Here is a 14,210-nt window from a genome sequence, read left to right as displayed (position 1 = left end):
ATCGATTAATAAAATCTCTAGATTTCTTTGACGAGGAATGATAAGTTTTATTCATTGATCTCTTTCTCGAATATCTAGCTTATGAATAAGCTATTCTCCTTTCTTTGCTAAGATCCTCAGCTTTACAGGCCCTCTCAACCAATACTACGAATTCGTTCAGTTCAAGTATCTTGACTAGCAGTTTTATGTAGACACGTATTCTCGAGCATACTTGCTCAAACGTACAGATTATGAATTCTATTACAGTTATCCGGCCCTATTTTAAATCCAGAAACTCTTTATTTTTCTGATCGAGGAATCTTTGACTTATATACTTCTTCCAGAACTCGGTCTGAAAAAATTCCCACGTACCGCATTCTCTAGGAACCACTGATGTCAACGTTTTGCACCAGTGATATGCATTATCACTAACCAAAGAACGACGCATTTGATACATTCATCTAGAGTACAGGACAATTCATCGAATACTCGGATAGTATTCTCCAGCAAGAACTTAGCCCTCTCTGTAACACCTCTGACCTGTATCCATCGTTGGACTAGGATTAAAGGTGTTACTGGACAAATCGAAACATTTTACGAACAATTCATATACCTCATCCACAATCATATTCAAACATTACCATAGAATCCCTTATATAGGTCATTGAGACCTTAAACATGCATTACAAAGGGGTTGGGACTAAACCAAACTCATAAAAAAATTTTCAAAAACTTAACTATTTTTCAAAGTTACAAAGGTCACACGCCCATTTGAACAGGCCATGTGAAAATTAAGGAGGTTATGTTTCGAGGCCGTGTCAAAATAGGGTATACATACTGACTTGTCCACACGGCCACATGAAATGCCCGTATGCCAGGCCATGTGAAAATTAAGGAGGCTAGTGACTTGAGTCACACGGCCAGTTACACGCCCGTGTGTCTGGCCCGTGGTCAAAACTAACTTGGCCACATGGCCTAGCACATGCTTGTGTGTACGGTCGTGTGGTCTGTCCAGGCTCATTTCGAAATGGCCTTCAAGCAACACGATTGAGACACACGCCCGTGTCTCTACCCGTGTGGAAAAAATTGGGCATTTACAGGGCCAAAATGCCACCCATTAAGGGTCCTCCCTACAAGCAACATATAAGCATCAATTGCATACCAAATGTTCAATCATTTCACAACCAATACTTACACCAATTATGCCATAACATTATCAACCAATTTCATGCTTAATAGCCACACCAAATTATGCAAAAACATAAGAAAGAAATCATATCTAAACATTTGTTTCATAACCTCATTTCAAATAATTCATTCTCTTACTAAAATCTTGCCAAATCATCAAATAAACACATACCAAAACTTACCAATTCACTTGTCCATTCAAAAACACATCACATATGTATAATTTGCATCACATATCATATACCAAAATCAAACCATAAATTTAACCATAATTAAGCCATATCACATGGCTAAAATACACTTCACAAAACATATTCGACTACCTCTAGCCTTTTCATGCTATACTCCAATATTTACACTTTCAAAATGAACCAAAATAAAGTTTGATAGTGTGGTGATGATCCTCGACGATCTCCGAGCTCCTGATAGCTACAATTTCTATAAAACAATGCAAACACACACAAAGTAAGCTTTCAAAAGCTTAGTAAGACATATACAAATAAACTTATCACAAATCACAACTATAAACAAATAATTTATATGAATCATAGCATAATTCAATGTCAAGTTCAGATTTCTCATTTAGCTCAAATACTTAGAACCATTTGCTCACATGTACATCACATTTCCATATAATACAAACATACTTCATATGTTCACACATATAAACATTGACTTACCATTCATTCTCAAACTGAATATACATTTCATACATACCTAAATCAGATACACATCTCATATTTTTATTCTTTTCTCGGAATGCCCGTTGAACCGTTCAGAATTATAATGATACACGGATAACTCAAAAAGCTCGTACAATGCCAACGCCCTGACGTGGTCTTACGTGTAATCAAATCTCGATGCCACTATCCTAAATAGGGTCTTACGAAAAATCAAATACAATGTCGATGTCCCAGACATGGTCTTAGACGTAAATTATAAGTCGATGCCAACGTCCCAGACGTGGTCTTACACGAAAACGTATATCAGATCCTATGTCATGACATATGTATCCTAACTATTCCTAAGGTTCGTAGGGGACTTTTCAGATGTCGGAACTGTGTTGATACCTTCTTAGATGTCTCATATTTCTCAACTCATATAGTCATTCATCATAGTTCAATAGCTTATAATCAATAGTAATTCAATTCAAAACGCATTTATTTGTATATTGAGTTACCTCGTACGGATTCAAATAGACGGAATCGGCTACCCGACGACTTTCGACTTTCCCCGATCTAATTCCATTTTCTTTGGTTCTTGATCTTAATCATCAAATTATTTAGCCGAACCCTAAAATCTTTTTCTTCTTCTTTTTCTTTGCTAATTTCAGCTATGGATGAACAGATAATGGCTTATTTCATGCTTTTAGTTTATTTTAATTAATGTAATTATTCATTTTACCAATTTTCCCTTATAACAAAACATTATAAAATCACATAGATTATGGCCATTAATGTCCATTAACCTTGTTAATGTTCCAATTGCAACATAAGGACCTTTCATTTACAAAGACATATCAAATAAACACTTTAACAAATAGAAGGCCACTTTTACATTTCACGCGATTAGGTCCTTTTATCAAATTAAACACACAAACGATTAAATTTTGATACGAGACTTTCACACATGTCAATTCACATATAATAAGCACGAAAAATAATATTAAAATATTTTTCTGAATTGAATTTGTGGTCCCAAAAATCCTATTTCGACTGGGGTCTAAACTGGATTATTACATCTCTCCCCTTAGGGATTTTCGTCCCCGAAAATCTTACCGTTGAACAGATTCGGATATTATTGTCTCATAGCATCTTTAGGCTCCCGTATAGCCTCTTCAACATTGTGCCGATGCCACATTACATTTACTAATGGAATTTTCTTGTTTCGCAATTCTTTAACCTCGCGAGCTAATATACGGATCGATTCTTCTTCGTAGGTCATATTGGACTGAATCTCAATCTCGAATGAAGGAATCACATGCGAGGGATCGGATCTATATTGCTGAAGCATTGATATGTGAAACACACTATGAATCTTTTCTAACTCAGGTGGCAACAATAATCTATATGCAACCAGCCCAATGCGCTTGGTAATCTCATACGGCTCGATGAATCTCGGACTTAACTTGCCTTTTCTACTGAATCAGAGTACTTTCTTCCAAGGGGATACTTTCAAAAACACTTTGTCGTTGATCTCAAATTCAATATCTTTTCGTTTCAAATCTGTATAAGATTTCTGATGATCAGAAGCTGCTTTCAAACTATCTCGAATCACTTTTACTTTCTGTTTAGTCTCTTTTATCTAGTAGACCTCGTGTATCTTATTCTGACTGAGCTCAGTCCAATACAAAGGTGTACGGCATTTGCGACCATATAAGAGTTTATACGGTGCCATTTTAATGCTCGATTGAAAACTATTATTATAAGCGAATTTAATCAAAAGGCAGATAATTTCCCACATACCTTCAAACTCAAGAATGCGACACCTCAACATAACTTCAAGAATCTGAATAATCCGCTCAGATTGACCATCCGCTTACGGGTGAAAGGTAGTACTAAAGTGGTATTTCATACCCAAAGAGACTTGCAATTTCTTCCAAAATCGCGATGTGAATCTCAGATCTCTGTCTGACTTAATAGATAATGGCACACCGTGCAATCTCACAACATCAGAAATGTATAACTAAGCTAACTTAGCAAGCGAGTAATTGGATCGTACCAGAATAAAATGAGCTGATTTCGTCAATCAATCAACTACAACCTAGATAGCATCTTTCTTTCGAAGAGATAGAGGAAAACCCGATACAAAATCCATCGTCACTCTATCCCATTTCCATTCAGAAATCATAATCGATTGTAACAAACCAGATGGCACCTGATGTTAGCTTTAACTTGTTGACAGATCAAACATCTCGAAACAAATTCAGAAATATCTCTTTTCATTTTAGACCACCAATAATGCTATTTCAAATCATTATACATTTTAGTACTACCCGGATGAACAGATAAACAACTGTTGTGAGGTTTGTTCAAAATCATCTAAATCAACTCTGGATTTCTCGGAAGAAAAATTCAATCTTGAAATTTCAAACAATCATCTTTATCAACTCTGAATTCTGAATCAGTATCTAAATCACATTGAGCTCGTTTTTCTATTATCTCATTATCAACTTCCTGAGCATAAATAATCTGTTGAATGAATAACAATCTTGCTTTTAATTCGGCTAACACCGAACCATTATCACACACAACCAAATGCGCATTCACCCACATAGAGCAAATAGTGATTTTCGGCTCAAAGCATCAGGAACAACATTTGCTTTTCCTGATGATAATTAATAACAAGCTCGTAATATTTTAACAATTCTCACCATCTTCTCTTTCGAAGGTTCAAATCTTTCTGAGTCATCAGATATTTCAAACTCTTATGATCAGAATATACATGAAATTTCTCACCAAACAGATAGTGGCGCCAAATTTTCAAAGCAAACACAATCGCAGCTAATTCTAGATCGTGCTTCGGATAGTTCTTTTTGTGTGGCTTTAATTGTCTCGAAGCATGAGCAATGACTTTGCCTTCCTGCATCCAAACACATCCCAGACCGTTCAACTAAGCATCACTGTAGATAAAAAATTCTTTACCTGACTTGGGTTGTACTAACATTGGAGCTTCAGTCAATAGAGCTTTCAATTGATCAAAGCTTTTCTGACACTTTTCGGACCATTCAAACTTTACATCTTTCTAAAGTAATTTCGTCAATGGAGTCGCAATCATCGAAAAGCCTTTTACGAATCATCTATAATAACCGAAAAGTCCTAGAAAACTATGGGCTTCGGATACATTTCTCAAAGACTTCCAATCTAGAATAGCCGAAACTTTGCTCGGATCAACTCAAATACTTGATGCTTTCACTATATGGCCCAGAAAATTGACCTCTCGTAACTAGAATTCACATTTGCTAAACTTTGTATACAGTTTCTTATCCCGCAAGGTCTGTAGTACTATTCTCAGATGCTCGGCATGCTCGGATTCATTACGCGAATAAATCAATATGTCATCAATGAATATGACAACAAATCGATCTAAATATGGTCTAAAAATTCTATTAATCAAATTCATAAAGATAACAGGTGCATCGTTAATCCGAAAGGCATAACTAAGAACTCATAGTGGTTGTACCTTGTTTTGAATGTAGTTTTCAGAATGTCTTAGTCTTTTACTCGCAACTGATAATAGCCCAATCTCAAATCTATCTTCGAAAACACAGTAGTTCCTTTCAATTGATCAAACAAATCATCAATTCGAGGCAAATGGTATTTATTCGTGATAGTTACCTTGTTCAACTAAATATAATCAATGTACAATCTCATCGTAGCGTCTTTCTTTTTCACAAACAGGACTGGAGGACCCCAAGGTGAGAAACTCAGTCTTGCAAATCCTCTATCTGTCAATTCTTGCAATTGAGACTTTAATTCTTTCAACTCAGTAGGAGCCATTCTATATAAAGCTATTGAAATCGGAGTAGTTACTGGTACTAACTTAATGTCAAATTCGACTTCCAGAATTGGAGGTAATCCCAGAAGTTCTTTAGGAAACACATCAGGGAATTCACAAACAATAGGTACTAATTCAACTTTCTTTTTTATCATTTTTGAATCGATCACATAAGCAAAGTAAGCTTCACAACCTTTTCTCGCAATACTCAAAGCTTTCGTTGATGAAATCACAGTCGGTAACCCTTTCAAATCACTGGATTCAATTCGGACTATTTCCATCTCAAATCAATAGTTTTCTGTTTGCAATTCACAATAGCATCGTGCAAAGTTAGCTAATCTAAACCCAAAATTATATCAAACTCATCAAAGGGCAATAACATCAAATCAGCCGGAAAACAAATGTCTCGACACATCAACGGACAATTCTTGTAGTCTTTATCAAACAAAACACATCTGCCTAGGCAGTTCGATACTTTAATTACGAATTCAGTAGACTCTACAGGAAAAGTCTTACTGTTCACTAAGTTCATGCATATATAAGAATACGTTGATCCAAGATCTATCAAAGCAATCACAGAAGTATCGTAAAGAGTAAATGTACTTGTTATAACATCGGGAGATGAAGCTTCTTAACGAGCACGGATGGCGTAAGCTCTGGCAGGTGCTATAGCCTCGGATCGAATAGCAATGTCTTTACTCCCTCTTTGACTACCACTCACATTTCATGTATTTTTGGGAGGTCTACCATGAGCTACATTACTCATTGGTCTCAGATTTTGCACAATCTTTTGCTCAACAGACTCGGGACAATCTCAAATAAAATGATCTAAAGATCCACATTTGAAACAAGCCCGACCATACAGTCTACAATTTTGAGGATGTCTTTTACCACAGTGTTTACACTCAAGTCAATTGGATCAAACATTTCCAACACTAGCAACAAAAGTAGCTGGAGGTCTAAAGCTCGAACACGATCTAGCACAATCTCTACTTGAATGCCCCATATTAGCATTTGAACGGCTAAAATCATCTCAAAATTTCTTTGACGCAGACTAAAATAATTTACTTGCTGATCTCTTTCTCACATCTCTAGCTTCAGAATCAGCTTTTCTTTTCTCTTTCCTGAGCTCTTCAGCTTTACACGCTTGGTCAACAACAACTACAAATTCTTTGATCTCAAGAATCCCAACTAACAAACGAATATCTTCATTCAAGCCATCTTCAAATATTTTGCACATTATTGCCTCAGTAGATACACATTCTCGTGCATACTGAGTTAGTCTTACAAATTCTTGCTCATATTCTGTAATAGACATACGACCTTGTTTCAATTCAAGAAAGTCTTTATGTTTTTGGTCGGTAAATCTCTGACTGATTTATTTCTTCCAGAGTTCAGCTTGGAAGAAATCCCATGTAACTCGCTCTCTCGGAACCACGGATATAAATGTCTTCCACCAGTGATACACCGTATCTCTTATAAGTGAAACGATACACTTTAAACATTCATCGGGAGTCAATGACAATTCATCGAATACTCGTATTGTATTTTCTAACCAAAACTCGACCCTCTTAGCATCATCTCTAGTGGTAGCTCGGAACTCTTTGGCCCTATATTTTCTAATTTTATCGATTGGAGGCTTACTCAACTAAATCGGATTGGTTTGTCACATAGCAGGGACTTGCGAAAGATTAGTCGGGGTTGGGGGTTGTTGAACAGCTAGATTAGTTAGAATATATTCAGTGAACCAATCATTCATCATCTGATAGAAGGCTTGTCTCGCCTCTCCATCATGGCTACTCGTAGCCAGTCTAAAGTTAGATGGCAGTGTCTTTTGCGTGGGAGCAGGTACATTACATTCGACATTGTCAACAACGGCACGTTCGGGATCCATTTACTATATAAAAACACATTTTCATTGTCAGGATTGATCACACTATTGCAATTCATCAATATGGCATGTATAGTTAGACTCGCATATGCTATGTTAGTCCTAGAATCTACTAAATTGTAGCTCTGATACCAACCAAATGTAACACAGCTAACTCGTATCCATCGTCGGACTAAGGTTAAAGGTGTTACTGAAAGAATCAAAACATTTTACGAACAATTCATATACCTCATCCACAATCATATTCAAACATTACCATAGAGTCTCTTATATAGGTCATTGAGACATTATACATGCATTAGAAAGAGGTTGGGACTAACTGAACTCATACAAAACCTTTTGAAAGCTTAATCATTTTTCAAAGTTACAGAGGTCACACGCCTATGTGAACAGGCCATGTGCAAATTAAGGAGGCTATGTGTCTAGGCCGTGTCAAAATAAGGCATACATACTAACTTTGCCACTGGCCATATGACACGCCCGTGTGTCAGGCCGTGTGAAATTTAGGGAGGCTACTGACTTGAATCACACGGCCAGTCACACGCTCGTGTGTTTAGCCCATGGTCTAAACTAATTTGGCCACATGGCCTAGCACACGCCCGTGTGTGCGGCCGTGTGGTCTACCCAGGATCATTTCGAAATTGCTCTAAAGCAACACGGCTGAGACACACACCCATGTCTCTGCCCATGTGGCAAAAATAGGCCATTTACAAGGCCAAAATGCCACCCATTAAGGGTCCTCCGAACAAGAAACAAATAAGCATCAATTGCATACCAAATGTTCAACCATTTCACAACCAATACATACACAATTTATGCCATAACATTATCAACCAATTTCACGCTTAATAGCCATACCAAATTATGTCAAAACATAAGACAAAATCATATCTAAACATTTGTTTCATAACCTAATTTCAAATCATTCATTCTCATACCAAAATCTTACCAAATCATCAAATAAACACATACCAAAACTTACCAATTCACTTGTCCATTCAAAAACACATTACAAATGTATAATTTGCTTCACATATCATATACCAAAATCAAACCATAAATTCAACCATAATTAAGCCATATCACATGGCTAAATATACACTTCACAAAACATATTCAACTACCTCTAGCCTAGTCACGCAATACTCCAATATTTACACTTTCAAAATGAACCAAAATAAAGTTTGATAGTGTGGTGATGATCCTCGACGATCCTCGAGCTCCTGATAGCTACGATATCTATAAAACAATGCAAACACACACAAAGTAAGCTTTCAAAAGCTTAGTAAGCCATATACAAATAAACTTATCACAAATTACAACTATAAACAAATCATTTATATGAATCATAGCATAATTCAATGTCAAGTTCATATTTCTCATTTAGCTCAAATACTTAGAACCATTTGCTCACATGTACATCACATTTCCATATAATACAAACATACTTCATATGTTCATACATATAAACATAGACTTACCATTCATTCTCAAACTTAATATACATTTCATAAATACCTAAATCAGATACACATCTCATATTTTTATTATTTTCTCAGAATGCCCGTTGAATCGTTCGAAATTATAATGATACGCTGATAACTCGAGACGCTCATACAATGCCAACGTCCCAGACGTGGTCTACATGTAATCAAATATCGATGCCACTGTCCCAAACAGGGTCTTACGCAAAATCAAATACAATGCCGATGTCCCAGATATGGTCTTACATGTAAATCATAAGTCGATGCCAACGTCCTAGACGTGGTCTTACACGAAAACATATATCAGATTCTATGTCATGACGTATGTATCCTAACTATTCCTAAGGTTCGTACGAGACTTTTCAGATGTTGAAACTTTGTTGATGCTTTCTCGGATGTCATATATTTCTCAAGTCATATAGGCATTCATCATAGTTCAATAGCATATAATCGATAGTAATTCAATTCAAAACTCATTTATTTATATATTGACTTACCTCGTACGGATTTGGATAAACAGTATCAGCTACTCGACAACTTTCGACTGTCCTCGATCTAATTCTATTTTCTTTGGTTCTTAATCTGAATCCTCAAATTATTTAGTCAAACCCTAAAAGCTTTTTCTTCTTCATTTTCTTTGCTAATTTCGGCTATGGATGAACACATAATGGCTTATGTCATGCTTTTAGTTTATTTTAATTAACATAATTATACATTTTACCAATTTGGCCTTATAATAAAACATTATAAAGTCACATATATTAAAGCCATTAATGTCCATTAACCTTGTTAGTGGTCCAATTGCAACATAAAGACCTTTCATTCACAAAGACATATCAAATAAGTATTTTAACAAATAGAAGGCCACTTTTACATTTCACATGATTAGGTCTTTTTATCAAATTGAACACACAAACCATTAAATTTTCATACGAGACTTTTACAAATATCAATTCACATATAATAAGCACAAAAAATAATATTAAAATATTTTTCTGACTCAAATTTGTGGTCCTGAAACTACTATTCCGACTAGGGTCTAAATCGGGCTGTTACGCTCTCAGCATCATCATCAACTGTAGCTCAAAACTCTTCAACCCCATGTTTACGAATCTTGTCAACAAGTGGCTTACTCAATCGAATCAGATCTATTACTTGTGGCACAATCAGGACTTGTTGAGTAACAGGTGCGAGTGGAGGTTGTTGAGCAGCCAGATTCGTTTCGTACGAATTCTGTGAACCACTCAGTCATCATTTGGAAGCAAGCTTCTTAGCCTTTCCTCCCTGACTATTAGATATCGGCCTAAATTTGGCTGGTATTGTCCCTTGAGCGGGAGCAAGCGCACTGCTTTCAATATCATCAGCTATCGCTCATTCGAGATCCATAGCTACATGAAAAAAACATTATAACTGTCAGGAATCATCACACTATCACAGTTATATATATGACATGTATAGCTAGACTCACATATGCTACGTTAGTCCTAGAATTGACTAAATCGGAGCTCTGATACCAATTAAATGTAACGCCCTTAACCCGTATCTGTCGTCGAACTAAGGTAAAGAGGTATTACCTAACTCATCGAAACATTTCGCATTCATTTCACAAACATCTTAGCATCATAAATCATACATCAATACAGAATCCCTTACATAGGTCAACAAGACCTTAAACATGCTTTAGAAAGGGGTTAGGACTAAACTGAACGCATACAAAATTTTTCAAAACTTAAACATTTTTCAAAGTTATATAGGTCACACGTACGTGTGAGCAGGCCATGTGCCTCACACGGCATTAGACACGCCCGTGTGTCTAAGCCATGGCAAAATAGGGCATACATACTGACTTATCCACACGGCCACAAGACACGCCCCTAAGCCTTGGCCGTGGTTGAAACTGACTTAGGTTACACTGCTAACCACACGCCTGTGTGTCTTGCCCATGTACCTTTCGAAATGGCCACACACGCCCATGTACTAGGCTATGTGCCTCACACGGCCACCAGACACGCCCTTGTATCTAGGTCGTGCTCGAGACTGACTTGAATAACTAAATTACAACAAACACACAGTCAAGACACACGCTCGTGTATTCAACCATGTGGGGTGAAATTAGGCTTGGTTTAAGCCACACTTTCCACCTATTTCAAGCACTCCAAAACCACAACATTTTAGCATTATTTGCATACATTCATATGCAACCAAATCAAACAATTTGTATATATTTCATACCATTCAAATACCATCCAATTCACTACTCAATTTCTCAACCAAAACATTCCAAATCAATGTACCAAAATCAACCCAACTTACATATGTTCCAAAAAAATAAACCTATTATTTTATCATATACTACATATCACAAAACTTACCAATTCAACATTCCATATTCAAACCATCACATGAACATTATATACATCATATAACTTACCAATCAAACACATCATTTAGGCCAACTTAAAAGGCCATACATACCAACATTTACAAGCCAAATCTCATGGCTAGATATTCACATCACAAAACATACTAAAATACTTCTAGCCTATACATGCCATATACCATATATACAACTTTCAAAATGATACCAAAATAGATGTCTGATAGTGTGCATGAGTCACTGGCAATCCCCGGATCCGAGCTAACACTGTAAAACAGAGAACATTTCAAACAGTAAGCTTTGAAGCATAGTAAGTTCGTACTAAATATAATCAACAATTTATATAATACAAAACAACAGCTAATAAACACTTGGTAGTTCTCAAATCATTTATCAGTTCTATTCCATCACAATTAATATGTACATACTAATTCATTAAGCTTCATACACATAGTATCATCTCCCACAAAGGTTTCGTACATACCTGAACTTTCCCGTATTTATTCATTTTCATTCTCACCTCTCGTTCGAATATATTAATTCATTCAGAAGTCTTTCTATGCTTTAAGAATTCACACGGTTAGTGCTTTAATGTATAGTCGAAGTCGTAGCAATCTCGCACATTTAGTGCCATCTCAAATAACTAAAGTTATCTCGTATCGCACACTTATTGCCTCGTATAGCCAAAGTTATTCCAATTCTCACACTTAGTGCTATATATAGTCGAAGCTATTTCAAATCGCACACTTAGTACAAAACATAGTTGATTTATCATTATACTCAAACCATAGTCAAATATATAAACAATTTATACATTATCAAAGCATTAAAACATACTTGTAACATCATTTATCACGTACGAACTTACCTTGTAAACGGAATTGACGATTCGGATCATTTACTCTATAAACTTCTATTTCCCTCGATCTAAATCCGAATTATTCTTTTCTTGATCTATATGTATTAAAAATTAACCCTTTTATTCAAAAAATCATTCAATTCAATCCATAAACACTTATTTAGGACATTTTACAAATTAACCCTCACATTTTCACATTTATACTTTAGTCCCTAATTCATAAAATTACAAAATACACAAAATTTCTTTATACACATGTTAGGCTGAATATTCACTTAGATCATACAAGCCCACAAATTTCATTTATTTCACATTTTAGTCCCTCAAAATCTCATTTTCACAATTTAGCCCAAATTACTCAATTTCATCAAAAATCCCAATACAAAACACATGTATCTATCATTAGCCTTCCATATTTCATCAACTAACATTACAAAACTCACAAAATCAACAATGGCATAACTTAAAATCATCATTCAGATCAGAAATTTAGGCATGTGCTTGATAGAACTCAAAGCAACGATCACAAAAACGTAAAAATCATCAAAAACTAAACAAAACTCATACCTTAATCAAGCTTCAACTATAGCCGAATGAAAACCTAGCCTTTGGCTTTCTTCCTTTCTAATTTTCAGTCTAAAATGATGATAATAAGGATGATTTTATGTTTTATTTTATTTAACATAACTTTAATACATCAATTACCATTTTACCCTTGGCTTAATAACTTATAAAACATTAATATTAAGGCTAATATTAAGGCCATAAATGTCCACTTACCATATAAATGGTTTATTAACAACATAAGGACCTCACTTTTATAAAGATATAACAAATAAACACTTTCAACATATGGAAACCTACTTTTTCATTTTCTACGATTAGGTCCTTTTGGCAAATTAAACACACAAACAATCAAATTTTCACACGTAACTTTCACACATGCTTAACCACATATTATAAACACAGAAAATAATATAAAAATATTTTTCTGACTCAAATTGGTTATCCCGAAACTACTATTCTGACTAGGGTCGAAACCAGGCTGTTACAACCACCATTAGGGACGATTCTGTATCACTTCTAAAGAAAATGTTGTGATCCCTATAGTCGATGATTTCTATGCCTCCCTTAAACACCAAATAATACGATATGGGACAGGGGCATTTGTGACTGCTATCACAATCTGAGGGAAAAAAGATCCCCTACACCTTAGTCATATTTATGAATTTTACGAAATCCTTTTCTATGAAAAAGATTTTATTAATTAGATAAATTTGGATAGATTACAAAATATTGACATGGAGGATGTCATAAAGTATCTAATTCAAAGTAGGGAAACTTGGACCTATAGATCGGATACTGAGATGCCAATAAAATTCAATCAGGCAATCATGCTCCCGGTTGCTAAAATGTGGGTGCAATTCATTGGTACCAAATTTACACCCGCATCAAATGTTTCTAACGTTAATGTCTTTTGAGCCATTTTGCTATATGGCATTTTGCAACGTAAATAAATTTATGTAGGATGTTGGATCCTCTAAAAAATGAAATGATACGTGTAGAGCTAGAAAGATGGACTTTTCTTTCCCTATCTAGTGACAGCGCTATGCCGAAGGAAAAAGTGCCTATGAGCGAGAGTGAATAATTCATGAAGCCAACAAGGAGCACAATTGGAGATACATTATATACACAGTACGTTAAGCTTTAGTGAAAACAAATTGTTGAATGGAACTAAAGAAGGGAAGAGAATATGGACGTTCCGGTATTGTTAAAAAGGAAAGATAAGTAAAAAAATGAGAAAAGAAGCCTGTGGAAGCACAAAAGCAAAACTAGATGGCATGATTCGGTGGATGCAGGAGACATGACCTGTGTGACAGCCCTAAATTGACCCTAGTCGGAAAGTGGTTTCGGGACCACTAAACCGAGTCATAA

Source organism: Gossypium hirsutum, chromosome A06, assembly GCF_007990345.1.
Source record: "Gossypium hirsutum isolate 1008001.06 chromosome A06, Gossypium_hirsutum_v2.1, whole genome shotgun sequence".
NCBI lineage: Eukaryota > Viridiplantae > Streptophyta > Magnoliopsida > Malvales > Malvaceae > Gossypium > Gossypium hirsutum.
The sequence above is the reverse complement of the archived record's forward strand: the minus strand, read 5'-3'. Positions refer to the sequence as shown.